Genomic DNA, 14,873 nt, shown 5'->3' with positions numbered 1-14,873 from the left:
GCGGCGGCCGCCCTGCCCTGTCCCGTCACTTAGCGCTGCTCGGCCCCGCGACTCTTGGCTCCGCTGCCGTTGGCCCGCTGCGATGAGAGCCGGGAGTAGCAGCTCGGGCAGCGGCGGGTCCCCGTGTTCAGCAGACAGAGGAGATGGCGGCGGTCCCAGCACCTGCGCGCTGCTTTCCGAGCCGTCCTCAGCGTCTGCGAGCAAAAGGCTTTCCCCCCAGGCCGTGGGCACACAGCTGCGTTTCTGCTTCCATAGCTCTGCCATGTGAACGCTAGGAAAGCATTGCTTCCCTTTTCCTGTGCTGAATTAACGCAGTGGGAGGGCTGACACAAAAATAACAGCCCTGGTGATATTTGCGTCACCTGCGTGCTGCTCCCCTGGCAAATGCTCTGCTGGCAGATGCACTCACATTGTGAGGGACATGCCTTCCTCCTGGAAACAGCAGGCACCTGTGCTTGGTGCGGATGGCCCAGGCTGAGTACTGCTTATCAGTGGTGCTGGATATCTGCTCAGAGCTGCTGTGCTCTCCCTCTAGGCATCCTGGAGTGGGGTATTTGTACTGAGGCCTCCACAGAATCACAGTATGTCAGGGATTGGAAGGGACCTTGAAAGATCATCCTACCCTTCACGCAATGTATTCACAAATGCACATTGCTGGCTTTATGTAGTTGCTTTGATATTTACTGCATTTTCTTTCTATGTAAGGTTAATCACAATAATCTGAAAATAAAGTGGAAGGGAACAAAAAAATAGCTGCCTTCTGAACTGAATTGCGTACTCACAATTTTACAATTTCACTGTTTACATGGGTGGATAGTGATAGAACAAGGGGGAATGGTTTTAAACTGAGACGGGAGATTTAAGTTAGATATTAGGAGGAAGTTTTTTACCCAGAGGGTGGTGACGCACTAGAACAGGTTGCCCTAGGAGGTTGTGGATGCCCCATCCCTGGAGGCATTCAAGGCTAGGCTGGATGTGGCTCTGGGCAGCCTGGTCTAGTGATTGGTGACCCTGCACATAGCAGGGGGATTGAAACTAGATGATCATTGTGGTCCTTTTCAACCCAGGCCATTGTATGATTCTTTGATTCCCATGAGATTATTTGTTGGGTAAGTTTCTGGTTTAGCAAACTATGTAACACAAAGCTGGACATAAGATAGTAGCTGTACATTTTAACAAGTTGGAGGGCAGCAGAAATAAGACTAGACCTAAGTAGCATAAATTAATGTCTTTTGGAATTTTGCTGTCATACAAAGAACAAGCAGCTTAGTTTAAGAGTGGGTTATGAATCTTTTGAAAGAAGGATGTTATGAATGTGCAATCATAAAGTGAGCGGCATTGCTTTTCTATGTGCTTTTATAGTATCTCGTGGCTTACTCTATCATGTAATTTACATTACATAATACTTAATGATCCCAGAATACTAATTCTATGAAGATATTGCTGTTTATTGAAATACATGATCCAGAGTGTTACTGAGGGTGATGTCAGCTAATTCCCACTGCCTGATTTCTGAAGAAAATGATTTTAGGGACCGTTTGTATTTAAAAAAAAAAAAACAACTACCCCCAACTGTCTTGCTGGTTGTGCCTTGCAGCGTGTCCTATTCTATTTAGCAAATAACTAACTATTTTGCAAAATGATTGAAAGATGACCAAAGGAGAGGATTAAAGAAGAGCACTGGGAGTTTAAAAAACTTTTGATTCTGTGCTGTCATTTCAGTTTTTCACTGTATTCCCTCCAACAGCTTAAACAACTGCTGTAGATGAACCAACGTGAGGAGATGGAACCAGTATTAGGAAGGCACACTGCTTTGGTAAGTCCTGTAAGACAAAATGATATTTGAATTTTGAATAAATACAGTTGTTTTTACTGCTTTGCTGGTCAGCAATATTATCTGAAGTATAGCTTGGAATATCCACCTAAAATCTTAGATACATTTGGAAAAAATACCAGTAAGGATTCAGTCAGTGCTCATGATGATACTTGGATGGTGTTCCTTTGTGAGAACAGTACTTATTAAAAGCACCTTGTGTCATGCTTGAAATTCTTTTCTGTGATACTCTGGAAAAAGAGGATATTACAGTAGTGGGTAATAGGAATGCGTGGGGTGTGATAGGGAGGGGGGAGCAGCATTGGAAGAAGTTGAGAGGAACTCAGAGAAGATCCAGCCACGATGCTGATGGGATCATAAGGAAGGCAGAAACAGAAGGGAGAAAGAATGTCAGAGCCTTACTGGAGACATACTGCTTATTCCCAGCATTTCAAAACGGGGTTTGAACTCTGAGAAATAAGTACAGAAATGAATTATCTATATTCTATGATTCCCAGGGTATTTGAGAGTGTCTTTAATGTTTCCACTCTAAAAGAGGGACAGTTCTTTTTTTCTGTACACTGCATTTCAAAGACAGTCCCCTAGAGTGAAGTTCAGCTTTGGCTTCAAGCACAGAGGTTTAGCTATGAAAATGTGACTGAGGTATCTTAACTTTCCATTACAGACAATGGATTCAGGTTACTCCACAGGAGCCATTTGAACCTTGCACTTTAATACACTGAAAGCAGGCATTCAGATGCAACATGATGTATGGTTTCTTAGGGACTCATGACGTTGGACAGGCCATTGAAGGCCAGGCAGGATTAACCAGGGCAACTCAAATGGCTCAGAAAGCCACATTTAGGCAACTAAATCTAACCTAGTACACTCAAATGAGTTTGCATTCTGAAGTAGATCCTTCCATTTTCTCAGCTAAGTCTCCAGTGACTGCACTGACAAGGCACCTTGCTCTCATTAGGACATCTGTGCTTAGGTTCTTTGATTCAGGTGTTGTGTCCTGCAGGCATACTTGAAGTTAAGCCCTACAGGCTTAATTTACTTGCCTAAACACTGGTGACCAGCACTCTTTAAGACTGCTATGCAGCACTGTCAGCTACCGCCTTGGACCTGAGGGAGACCCACTTCTATTGGAGTGACAGCCAGTCTATGCATTCAGCTTGTCTGAAGGTCTTTTCTTGTGAATTACTTCCACAAATGTAATTCTTCAAACATTTTCTGAGAAAAATACCTCTTCTAAAGTTTCGTTTCTTTCTTCCCAGAGGGAAAAAAAAAAAGGAAAAAAAAAAAAGATATACAGCCTCAACCTTTTCTAGAAACTCAGAGCTGTCTAATACTTCTCTTTTCCAGAGTCTTTACTGGTATAGAGTGCAAATGGGAAAAAAAATGTGGGAAAGATAATGTGAGTGCCATTTAAGAAACTGAAAGTGCGAGTGGCAGAAATCTTACTGTTCTCTGAAGTTAAAGGTTGATCATAGGATCAAGGTAGAAGGCTAAAAGCATTAAATGAGTGGTTTTATTTAGGGAAGGACTGGAAATAGAATCACAGAATCTTTAGAGAAGTATGAAGAAAAAACAGAAGTATAAAGGAAAACCAGTTTGATACATTGGAGAATAACAGTAAAAACAGATATACAGATATTGGGAGTAAATTCAGGAAAACTAACAAGAAAATGACACTTTTCTAAGAAAGCAGCACAGAGAAAGAAAATCTGATACACATTGAAGGCATCTCAGATATGCATTAAGACATTTTGACCCAATGAAACTTAAAATTGATTGAGTATGAGCATGGAACAAGACCCATCTTCTCCCATACGTGTACCCAATGAACGTTGCAAAGACTTGCAGAGATTCCCCATCATCTCTTTTCTTTATGACCTTTCTTTATTTCTGTTCCCTTAGAGAAACATTCTGACAGTTTTAGAATTTCTCTTATTCTTCCATCTTTTTTTCCTCTGAAAATTAAAAAGACTTCTTCTGCCTTCAGATGACTTTTATGTGATGGAAAGTCAGGTCATCTTTTTATACTTTTCAATATTTTATGAGAATCTTGTCAGGCTTTTGAGACTCTTTAAATTTTAGGACTCAGAGAAGCAACTCAACCTTATGCTCTCATGCCATGAGAGAACGCACTTTTCCTGGTGAAATGTTTAAGTCAGACACTTGAACATCCTCCAAACTTTTCACCTTTTCACATCAACATCAGCTTGAAGTCACAACTGCTATAGATACCTTCACAGGGCTGAAGCCAGTAAAAGACTTGAAGCATCTACAAGTGGGTCTTAGGTGGGATTATCTTGCCTGAGCGTGGGACAGTGATCCAAAAGCCAGTTGTTTGTCTGCTGCCTAGTTTGATTAGATACTTTTCTGTCAGATGGTGAAGTTCTTGAGACACTTTGCGCTAAATTAAGCAGCTTAATGCCTTCCTTTTTTCTAATGTAAGGGGAGAGTTGGGAACACAGGCTATGCTCCATCTACAAAGCCTCAAAGGACTCAATCTATTAGATAATTCTAGAGCATACCTTATGAATGCTTTCCTCTGAAATACAGCTGAAAAGGAGGCAGTGGTGCTTTGATGCCAAGCACTTATACGTGCATGCACACACATGTGCAAACACACAGGCAGATCAAAACTCCCTCCTAGTTGGTGTTGTCTGCAAACTTACTAAGGGTGCGCTCAATCTGCTTGTCAAGATGGTTATCCACAACATCCTTGGGCAACCTGTTCCAGTGCGCCACCACCCTCTGTGTGAAAAACATCTGATTGCATTTTAGCAACAACGGCAAAGAATGTGAGTTTTGATACATTTCTTCAAATAAGAATCAGGAAAATATCCCTTCAAAAGACAGAAAAGCTTTTCTATAGCCCTGACTAATCTAAGTTCTACAAAGGGATAGGTCTGAATGAGCTTACAATGCCAGTATTTCTTACCACTTGGCTTTCAGTGCTCTCTTCTTGACGTTGTTGAGGGGTAGCTTATTCCTCTGAAGAAGCTGCTTAGCGTAGGTTTGGAAGGCAGAGGCATGGAGATGTTGCATGTATGCATGATGTTGCAAAACCACATTGTATCTAATGCCCATCAAACTGTTTTTGTTAGAAGTGTTGTCCTAGGTTTTGGTCTTCCAGCACATGCTTGTGGCTTCAAAATAAGTGAGAGATGGCATCACTCTGATCAGGCTCAGTCCTTTCGTAAATATCCAGTCATCTTTCATTGTCACATGACTTTGTGATAAGCTTTAATCACATTACAAGGTGGTCTGCTATTTGGTTACTGGTCCTGCTTAAGTGGGCTGGCCATGTGTCATGTGCATCTGAGTAAGAAATTATCAAGGAATAACAAAACTGTATGTTATTAACCCTATGTCCAGACAAAGCTGGAAGTAAAAACAACAGCAGGAGGGACACAGACCAGCCTTGCAATCAGAGTGTTTACAGAGAGACGGAGGACAGAAGGTAAGTATCAATTGTGCAGTGCTTCCATGAATAATTAGTTTAGTGTGCTTTTTTTTTTTTTATTAGCAAATTGCCTGTAAAATCATAGTATCTCTTCTTTGCAGAATTTATTTTCCTGAAAATTTTCTGCTGCACATTCTGAAATACATTTTTCCCCTTCATTGTTCTAAGAATTTTGGGTCTGAGCTTTGCCAAACAGATCCTCACTCTGCATTTTGAATCTGACGCCCCAAGGGCTTTGTATTTTCCCTGTGTCCATCTGCTGTCAGGAGGAGTTTCAGCTAGTGTTTGGACTTGCATATTATGTCATGTGGAGAAACAAATTAGCAGGTAAGAAATTGCCATTGTTCTGACTCATTTCTTTTTTTTTTTTCCTTTCCCAGTAAAAGGCACAAAGATAAGTGGCAGTACATGGCTTATAGCTGCCTTATTATAACTGCCTTCCCATGTGGCTGGTTGAGAAGCTGACTAATAGTTCTGATACTAGCTAATCTGGCAAAAAGATTTCAGTGGGTGGAGGTGAGAATAACATCTGCCTTTTATATCCTACACTTGCCAATGTAGGCATGTGAGGGTTTTTTTTGTTCCAAGAACCTCTGAAGCATAGCGAAGGTAAAGATCCTATGAATTGGAACCACCTGCTTGAACTAATGTTTTGGCAAACTCCTGTTTTCCTGGAGCTGGTTCAGTATTCTGGGATATGTGGAATGGGAAAAATCCACAAACAATTACTTACACCCCATAACTGTTCTTTATGCTATTGTGTTCAGACTGGAAATGTGTAATGAACAAATGTAGTAAGCGTGAAGCACATACTGGGCTTGTATGACCATACCCCTTACTCTAGGGACTGTTGTATATATAGTCTGACATTAAGACTATATGTCTTAATATAGGTTAGAGATCTAGAGGCAAACAGCTTTCAAAATTGATGCTGCATATAACACAGAAGATTTAGTCGCTGCTTTCTTGAACCCTCAATTTGACAGTGTTAGAAATTTCAATATTTGTTTTGGAGAAGCTGGAGTGAAAAACACTGAAAGATTCTGAGAGCCCCTATTGTACTTCTGTTTGTGTATACAGATTGTATGTCCCTCACACTGAATCACTTTAGTGTAAGGGGCTTCTTTTTAAACCCAAGGCTTGTAATGACCTTTGCAAAGTAGCCCTTGCTGAAGGGTTGATTGCTTATCCTTCAGAGGGAAGACAGCAATGGGATGTCCACAGATATTTGTCAATTCATGTTAAAAACGGCAAATCTATGACAACTTGTATATACATGTTTTTTCCAAACAGGATAAAAATATTAGATATGTACCAGCCGCAACATCGAGGAGTTGCACTTCATCCCTTAGTTAACTCTGTAGTTATTTGTTGTTTTTCTTTTTTTTTTTTAAACTGTGTTTTAATATTCTATAAGGCTTATAAAACAAACATATAGTCTCCCTGATCTGAGGATTTGCAAGTCCTAACCTTTCTGAGTTCTCACACACCACTGAATGTGTAATTTATGCAAAATAAAATGTTCAAGACAGAGAAGTAGCAAAGTCTAAGCCAGAATGCCACTGAATCAAACCAGTTAGGACATTTTCCCAGGGTGCTCAGATGGTTGCTCTGAATCAGGCATGAAAGGTGTTAAAGCCCATGTCCCTACAGTTCTTAGACTGGATATGCAGTATAAGGGTGGCATTATCTTTATGAATTCTGTAAATTATGCATACAGCCTCACTTGGGATCTGCTCCGCCATTTTTAGTTGGTCAGATTTTGTCTGAGCTACTTCACAGCTGTAAAGGAACTGCAGCTCAAATAAGTTTCAAGTTAACATGTTCAGACACCTAAAGATATATAATATGAATGTGAGCTTTTGAGAGCATTGCACTTCATTTTATTAGAAATGCCTGTAACTACAGTGATAAATATTGGTCAATGAAAAAGTTTAATGTGATCCTGAAGTGTTTATTTTTTTAATTATGCAATTACTGAGCATCTTTAAACAGTTACTTTAATCTCAACTCACATGTTTTTCATCTTCCTAAGTCTGAATAGACCCCAGCACTGACATTTTCCTTTGTCCCTCCTGGTGCATTTGCTGGATTCAGACTGTATGTTGTTCCTTCTTTAAACTGGATACCTATGAATTGTCTTTCCTTGCTATTAGCAGCAGTGCTTCAGTCTTTTAATCATGTCCTTTCTCTGAGCTTCGATCCGGTGGGCACAATTCACCTCTCTGAGAAAGAATTAAGTATGTAAAACAATTAATAACAACAAAACAACACTTTGAGAGCCTGTTTATATTGAGTACTACATTGAGAGTCCTTAATCTGAAGGCACAAGGAGTACTGGGACTCGGACAAAGCAGTAAGACTCGTGTATGCCATTTTGACTCAAATTCATTATCATTTTTAGGTATTCATTTAGAGATTTGATCAACATCCTCCACGGTATGCTAGACTTCCATCCATTAGATGTCTACTTACCAAATAATGGAATAACTCTCTGCATCTGCTGCTAATTTGGATCCTTTACCATTCATGCAGTAAGTTTATTCAGTCACTTATAAAAATTATCAGATATTCTTTCCTTTTTGTCATGAATTCTTTTTGTCAAATGACCAGGTATAACATTTTCTTATGAGATGATTGAAGTCTATCATCTGTTTGTAAATTTTCAGTATCTGAGAGTTCAAACTGAAAAAAAAAGCTGTTTGCCTGAATGATAGGAAACATAATTTTTTCTCATGGTTTTCAGTTACTGATTTGATAGCTCAGCATACTTGAAAATTAAAGTAATGTGGTTTAAGAGCTGAGAGTGTGAAGAGTCCACCAGAAAAGTCATCTCAACCATTTAACCCACCATAATTCCACTCCCTGTTGTGGTATTTTAAGTTCCTAAGTCATTGCATGATTACTAAGATACCTTGGGTTACTTTAAAGGTTTGCTGAAAACTGGTTCCATCACTGCAGAGATCAGGTTGCTGAAGTTCTTAATCCAACTGCGGGTGCTTCATGCATTTTATTTTCATAATGGCATTTTCTTAACCAAGAAAGAAATATACATACAAGTGTTGCTAGCCTTTTCTACTTCACAATCACTTTTTACAGTACCATAAAACAAACCACCACTGTGTCGTTTTTTTTCTTACAGAAAAGTATTCTCAAGAACTATGCCTACCCAATATACTTACTCTTTATAACCATGTATGCTGACTCTTTCTTTCATGAAAGGTTTTGGGTTTTGTTTTTTTTTTCTGTAGACAGCTATTACTTGCAGTGAGAGAGCGATGGCAAATTACTAGAACTGGAGCAAGCTTCAGAAATACTAAAGATGATGGTTCTTCAGGGATGGAACAAGCAGATTTACAGAAATAAAAATTACAGTAAGAACACACAAATGTTGCCCTGGATTAGATCAGAATACGGAATCATTCAACATCTTGTCTCTAGCAGAGGTCAATACTGGATGTCTAGGGGAAAGTTAAAGAGAGGGCAAACACATGGCAGAGATCTTTAATGCTTCGTTGGTATCCAGCACATTTCAAATCAAGGACTTACTGAACCAGAAGTCTTGTCTCTGTAGTTAGTAGACCTCAATAGATTACAGCCTTCCATGACTTAACGGGAGCTGCAGGAAGGAGACTGGCTTTTACACAGACAGATAGTGATAGAATCATAGAATCACCAAGGTTGGAAACCATCCAGACCAACCATCCACCTACCACCAATATTTCCCCACTAAACCATGTCTCTTAGTATAACATCTAAATATTTCTTGAATGCCTCAAGGGATGGTGTCTCCACCCCCTCCCTGGGCAGCTCATTACAGTGTCTGACCACTGTTATGGAGAATAAATTTTTCCTAATGTCCAACCTGACTCTTCCCTGGCACAACTTGAGGCCATTCACTCTAATCGTATTACGAATTATGCAGGAGAAGAGGCCGACCCCCACCTCACCACAATCTCCTTTCAGGAAGTTATAGAAAGCAGTAAGATCTCCCCTGAGCTTCCTCTTCTCCAGACTAAGCAATTCCTATTCTCTTAACTGCTCTTCATAAGACTTGTTTTCCAGACCCCTCACCAGCTTTGTTGCTCTTCTTTGGATGCACTCCAGGTTCTCGATGTCTTTCTTGTACTGAGGAGCCCAGGTCAGCAGGTAATGCTTTTAAACTAAATGAGGAGAGATTTAGATTAAATATTGGAAGGAATTGTTTTACTCAGAGAGTTTTGAGGCACTGGCACAGGTTGCCCAGAGAAGCTGGGGAAGTGCCATCCCTGGTGTTCAAGGCCAGGGTGGTTGAGTCCTTGGGTAGCCTGATATTTAGTGGATGGCAACTCTGCCTACAGCAGGGAGGTTGGAACTAGATGAACTTTAAGGTCCTTCAATCCTGAATCATTCCACAGTTCTGTCATTCTAACATTCTATCACTGTTTTATGAACTATGTTCTACATCAACATCTCAGATTGTCATCCAATCTCTCACCAGAGCTGGTGGCAAGAAAAAACCAATTCCACGATATGATTCCCCTAATTTATTTTAGTTAGTGACCTAGGGATGAGGAAATAGTTGTCCAAAAAAGTACCAGTTTATTTCCAGAAGAAAGAAAAGTAGGTAACTCAGTGAAGTTAAGAAATTGATTATGACTCACATTACAGATCTTAACGATGGTATATCTTCATGTGAACTATTCTTTGGTTCACTCATCTGAATACAGTCATTTGAGATTACATATCTTGCCTTCAGTGTCTTCCAAAAGTGTGTAGGCCTTGTCCCAAAGGACTGGTTCCATACTTGCCAGCCCTGTGAAGATGCCTCAAATATCCCAGATATCCCTATCTCAAAAAGCACTAGATGTTTAAGAGACTGAATTGAGCCCAGAGTATCTAACTGATAATTGAGAAAGATGAATTCAATGCAGAGAATGAAGCCTGAAGGTGATGACTTGAGCTTGACTCAACTGGTCCAAACACTGGTGATTACTGAGATGCATTAGGATGCCTAAGTTATCTGCAGAGGCTTGGTAGGTGTGACATAGGACCTTCAAGAGATGAACAGTCATTCAACAGATGAATGGCAGCTGGGAGCAAGGCAGAATAACATAAAGCAAATTATAGTAAACAATGGCAGGAGACTGGAGTGACCTTCCAGAACCAGGAAGTCTGAACTGTACTGCAAGGTTCATTGAGTGCAGGGATTTATAACCTGTTGCCAAACACTGCCAATTTAAGCTATTTGAGATTCCTTAGATTTTCTGAGCCATTCCAGTGGGAGAGGTGTGTATAAGACAGAACGTAGAAAAGATCTCTGCCCCTCCTAGTGCAGAAGCTGAAGGCTAGATGTGGTACGTAGTGCATCTCAAATAATGCTAATTATCCACATGGGGAACAGAGCAGGCTGCTTCTGTGTGAGGAAAAAAAAGGCCGAACTTGCAGAAGGGAAGAACTGAAAATGAGGATTGCTTGAAGAAACTAAACATTTGGTGAAGTTTGTTTGTTTTTCCATTAAAATAAAAGCATGGGCAAACTAAGTTAGTCTTAAATAGGAAAGTCTTGGATATGTTTAGGAGAAGGTATTGCAATAAATATATATCTACATTTACACAATGCAAGGTTACTGATACTGGGTCTTAAGGAGAATTTTGGCAACAGGTAAATCAGTGTAGTTTCATAATGATTTATTTAGTGCAGTTTTTTTTTTTTCTTCTCTCTTTAGTCATTTACCATTGCTGAAATTAAAATATATTCTTAAAATCTACTTGTTTCAACTACTAAATTCTGGAACTGATAATACATCAGAAAATAAGCTAAAACAATTAAAAATTTTTTTAATTAAGAGACAATTTATTAGCTGAAGGAATGTTTTATATTTTAAGGTTCACACTTTTTTTTTTTAGCATCTAAGGATCCCTGTAAATAACAGAGTATGTTGCAATATCTATTAATGAAAGCTACAGAATAATATTGAAGAGACTCAAAGCTTGATACAAAACCAGAAACAGACTTAACTTACAGTTTGTTCCATTGAAAAAAATATCCTATCTTTTAACTCAGAGTTTTCTCCATATCTTCCTTCAATACTCACAAAAGTGGTATAGAAGAAACCATACACATATAGAGGATAAAGGCTGGGATTGTCAGAAAAAATATCCTGTCATTTCCAATCAGATTTAGTTTGTGTATTATGGTAGAGTTTTGCAAGAAAAACAAAGAAGCTGTCCTCACATCTAATGACTTCCTGATGTTCAGAATCCCCTTTGGAATAATAATTACATCCCTATATGTGTACTGATGTATCTCTGTTCTGCCTGCTCTCACTCTTGTGCCTGCATCGTGAAATGTTACCTGTGATTTATGCCAAACACTTATATATCTCTGTGCTGTATTGGTGGTTGCACATTGGGCGTCCCACAGTTTCTGCCTCTGCTCCTGGGCCCTGCTGAATTCCAGGCCATTTTCATGCAAGATTGTAAGGTATGTTCAGGAGACCAGGGGAGTTTTGGGGGCAGGGATCAATTGCTGGTAATTGAATTGTGCTCTGTCTCAGGACGCACTTGGCTGATCAAAGAGTGTGCCACTGTTTATTTATATCCAGACACATACCCTTGGGTGAATTCTCCCCACAAGCTTTGTGTGCGTATATGAATATTGCAACTGTATACCTGAAAACACTTTGGCTATTAATAAAAGTCTTTCAGGCTCTTATAAAATGCTGTAAAACAAGCTCCTTCATTTAGAATGGGAATATCAATGGAACCAGTAATGTCTGTTATATTGAAATTACATTCAAATCTACTTGAATGTTTTTGATTTTTATACTTCCTTGAACAACTTAATGAAAAATGTAGACTAGCTTTGGGCTACACATGGCATTCAATTCTTAATTATAATCAGCTCTTATTTTTACTGCTCCTATATTTATTTTGTTTTGTTTGTTTGTTTGCTTTGTAATATTATCTAGAAATCTTTCTAACATGTTTGAATGGCCATCTCCCTCGTGTCATTTCACTTTTTTACCAGTATAGTGTTATCTGGTTCTGAGCATGTAAATTCCAAGAATGTAAATTCCAAGGAGAGAACATCACTGTATAGGATTAGAGTCAACATAGAAACATGAGGTTTTGTTTCCTTTAGCTAAATGAATTGGCCTTTAGAAACCCACACTGATACGTTCCTGAATTTATTTCTGGTGGGAGGATGGAAGTCCTAAAATAGATGCTAGGCATTTCTAATACTTCAAGGATTCATGAAAAATACGAAGGAAGTGGGCATGTGAGGAATCAGCTAGAAATTGTTCTTGGCATTTCTTAACATTTTTCTCCACAATAGTGGTGTATCAAAATAACAGTCAACTGTGCTGTATCAGGAATTGTGTGTAACTTGGTAACAAGACCTCTGGTCAGACAACATCATATGGTGAATTTATTTTTGGTCAGATATGCTACAGAGTTCTGAATAAACACCTCCAGCAAGAGTAAGAAAGCAGTGACATTGTATAGCGCGTATATTATATGTCACATTTTGTTTGATTTGGCCTTTATGTCTCTCACCCTGTAATTGCTTTCTGCTTTTGGTTTGGTGATGATCCAGGTTACATAAAGAATGACTGGAAACATTTGGACAATCTCCCAGTGACTGAAAGGTAATCTATGTGAAATGACAGGAAACTTCTTTTTTCTCCCTGCCTTCTTCAGCAAACCAAGTAAACTTCTTGCTTCATTGGTTCCCATTCTCATTGTGCCTGTCAGTTAGAACTGATGCAGAGTGACTAATCGTAACAACCAGATAGCTTCCTGGTGCCTTTGTGGCACTTGGCGATTAAACATCCATAACCATGCTGTGAAAACTTTTACCAGTTTTCAGACTCACAGTAGAACTTTCTGAAGTAGCGAAAGAGACATTTTATACATCCGGGGATTCAGCTAATTCATTTACTGCAGTATTCACAGTAACTGATTTCCATTGCAACTTTGCAAAGCACATTTATCTTTACAGCATTTAACAAGGCGCTTTTTTTTTTCCCCCACCAGTTGTCTCTGGGACAATATTTTGCCCTCAACTTCAATGCCTGAGCTCAGTACACTTCAGCAGAAGTTTTGAATGTATGTGACTAAAAATGGGCACGACTTATGTTGATAGATGGACAGTTTCAAACCAGCAATCCCTAATCACTTTTCCAGACAGCAGTGCTTATCCAAGAGTAAAACATAGCTACACAAAGTAATCTATGAAGCAGTCAGTAGTACTGTTTCATAATAAATCCATTTACAAGCAATATACTGGTGGTTCACTGGTACCATGACTTCATGTTAACATTTGTCCTTGTTGGGTAGTCATTGTTTATGTCTTATTGCAGGGACCAATTGCTCATTTTGTCATCTCCCTTAAACTGCAGCATTCAAATGAAACTAAGTGTTATGTGAATATTTCCAAATTTCTGTTGTTAAAGTGCTGTTAAAAGGCAACTTTCTGGAAGGCTTAAGAAACTAGCTGTGTAGCTTGAAGGTGTGTTGCACTGCAGACAGGCTATAGAGTGGAAAAGCTCTAGGTCTGACAAAGCTTTTCAGTAGATGTAACAGTAATGTCAAGTTCTTCGTACTTCACAATTCAGTTGCAAACATTGCAGCACAATGCATGGAAAGATAAAAGTTTATTTATTTCATAGCAAAAGAAGACTGATAAAGAGCTTGTTCCAGTTCGTATTTCACTTTGTTCTTCAGACTGGTTTTAATGAGTAGTAATATCTAAGTGTTACCATTTTGATTTTGCAGGAGGACCATGACTGTTTTGCTGTGATCTAATGCAGAAATACTACCTCATATTTTTCTGCACTATTTCATTTCTTAATGATGACTTAATTTATGGAGGCAGTGAGGGGAATAATAAGTTCTATTTCCAACTGGAGCTGGCTTCATTGGCTTTCATTGTAGCCGGTGTGTGAAAAATGGTTATAGTTAGGAAGATGTTCATGTTGATTGTTATGAGGTCATTTAAAATAGTCTTCATGTTTACAAGTTTCTTTTTTTTCCTAGATATTCAGGTTACAGCGGCATGTGACATAACTGCATCAGTGGTGGTGTAACTGTTAGTAGACAAGGGAAGAGCCACTGATGTCATCTATCTGGACTTCATTAAGACTTTTGACACAGTCCCTTGTAAAATCCTTCTCTCGAAATTGGAAAGATGTGGATTTGACAAGTGGACTATTCAGTGAATGAAGAACTGGTTATGAAATTGTATCCAGAGAGTTGTGTTCAATGGCTCAGTGTCTGGATGGAGACCAGTGATGAGTGGTGTCCCTTGGGTGTCAGTACTGGGACCAGTGCTCTTTAACATCGTCATCAACGGCATCAACAGTGGGATTGAGTGTACTCTCAGCAAGTTTGTAGGTGACACCAAGCTGTATGATGCAGTTGACATACTCAAGGAACAGGATGCCACCCAGAGAGACCTATGTCTACCTATGAGAGACCACCAAGCAGTGGGCCCAGATGAGTCTTATGGGGTTCAATAAATTCAAGTGCCGGATCTTGCACTTGCGTTGTGGCAAACTCTGCCATGAAGACAAGCTGGGAGATATAAAGATGGTGC

General features: G+C 39.4%; 1 long non-coding RNA gene across 1 annotated transcript; it reads left to right on the top strand.

Annotated features, from left to right (window-relative positions):
• Nucleotides 1-1,035: 1,035 nt before the first annotated feature.
• LOC109364136 lies at nt 1,036-14,614 on the top strand. The gene is made up of 4 exons (XR_004162584.1): nt 1,036-1,816; nt 5,204-5,618; nt 7,696-12,924; nt 14,315-14,614. It is a non-coding gene; the product is annotated as an uncharacterized LOC109364136 (long non-coding RNA).
• Nucleotides 14,615-14,873: the final 259 nt, after the last annotated feature.

The sequence above is a fragment of the Meleagris gallopavo genome, chromosome 1 (assembly GCF_000146605.3).
Source record: "Meleagris gallopavo isolate NT-WF06-2002-E0010 breed Aviagen turkey brand Nicholas breeding stock chromosome 1, Turkey_5.1, whole genome shotgun sequence".
Taxonomy (NCBI): Eukaryota; Metazoa; Chordata; class Aves; order Galliformes; family Phasianidae; genus Meleagris; species Meleagris gallopavo.
The sequence above is the reverse complement of the archived record's forward strand: the minus strand, read 5'-3'. Positions and strand labels throughout refer to the sequence as shown.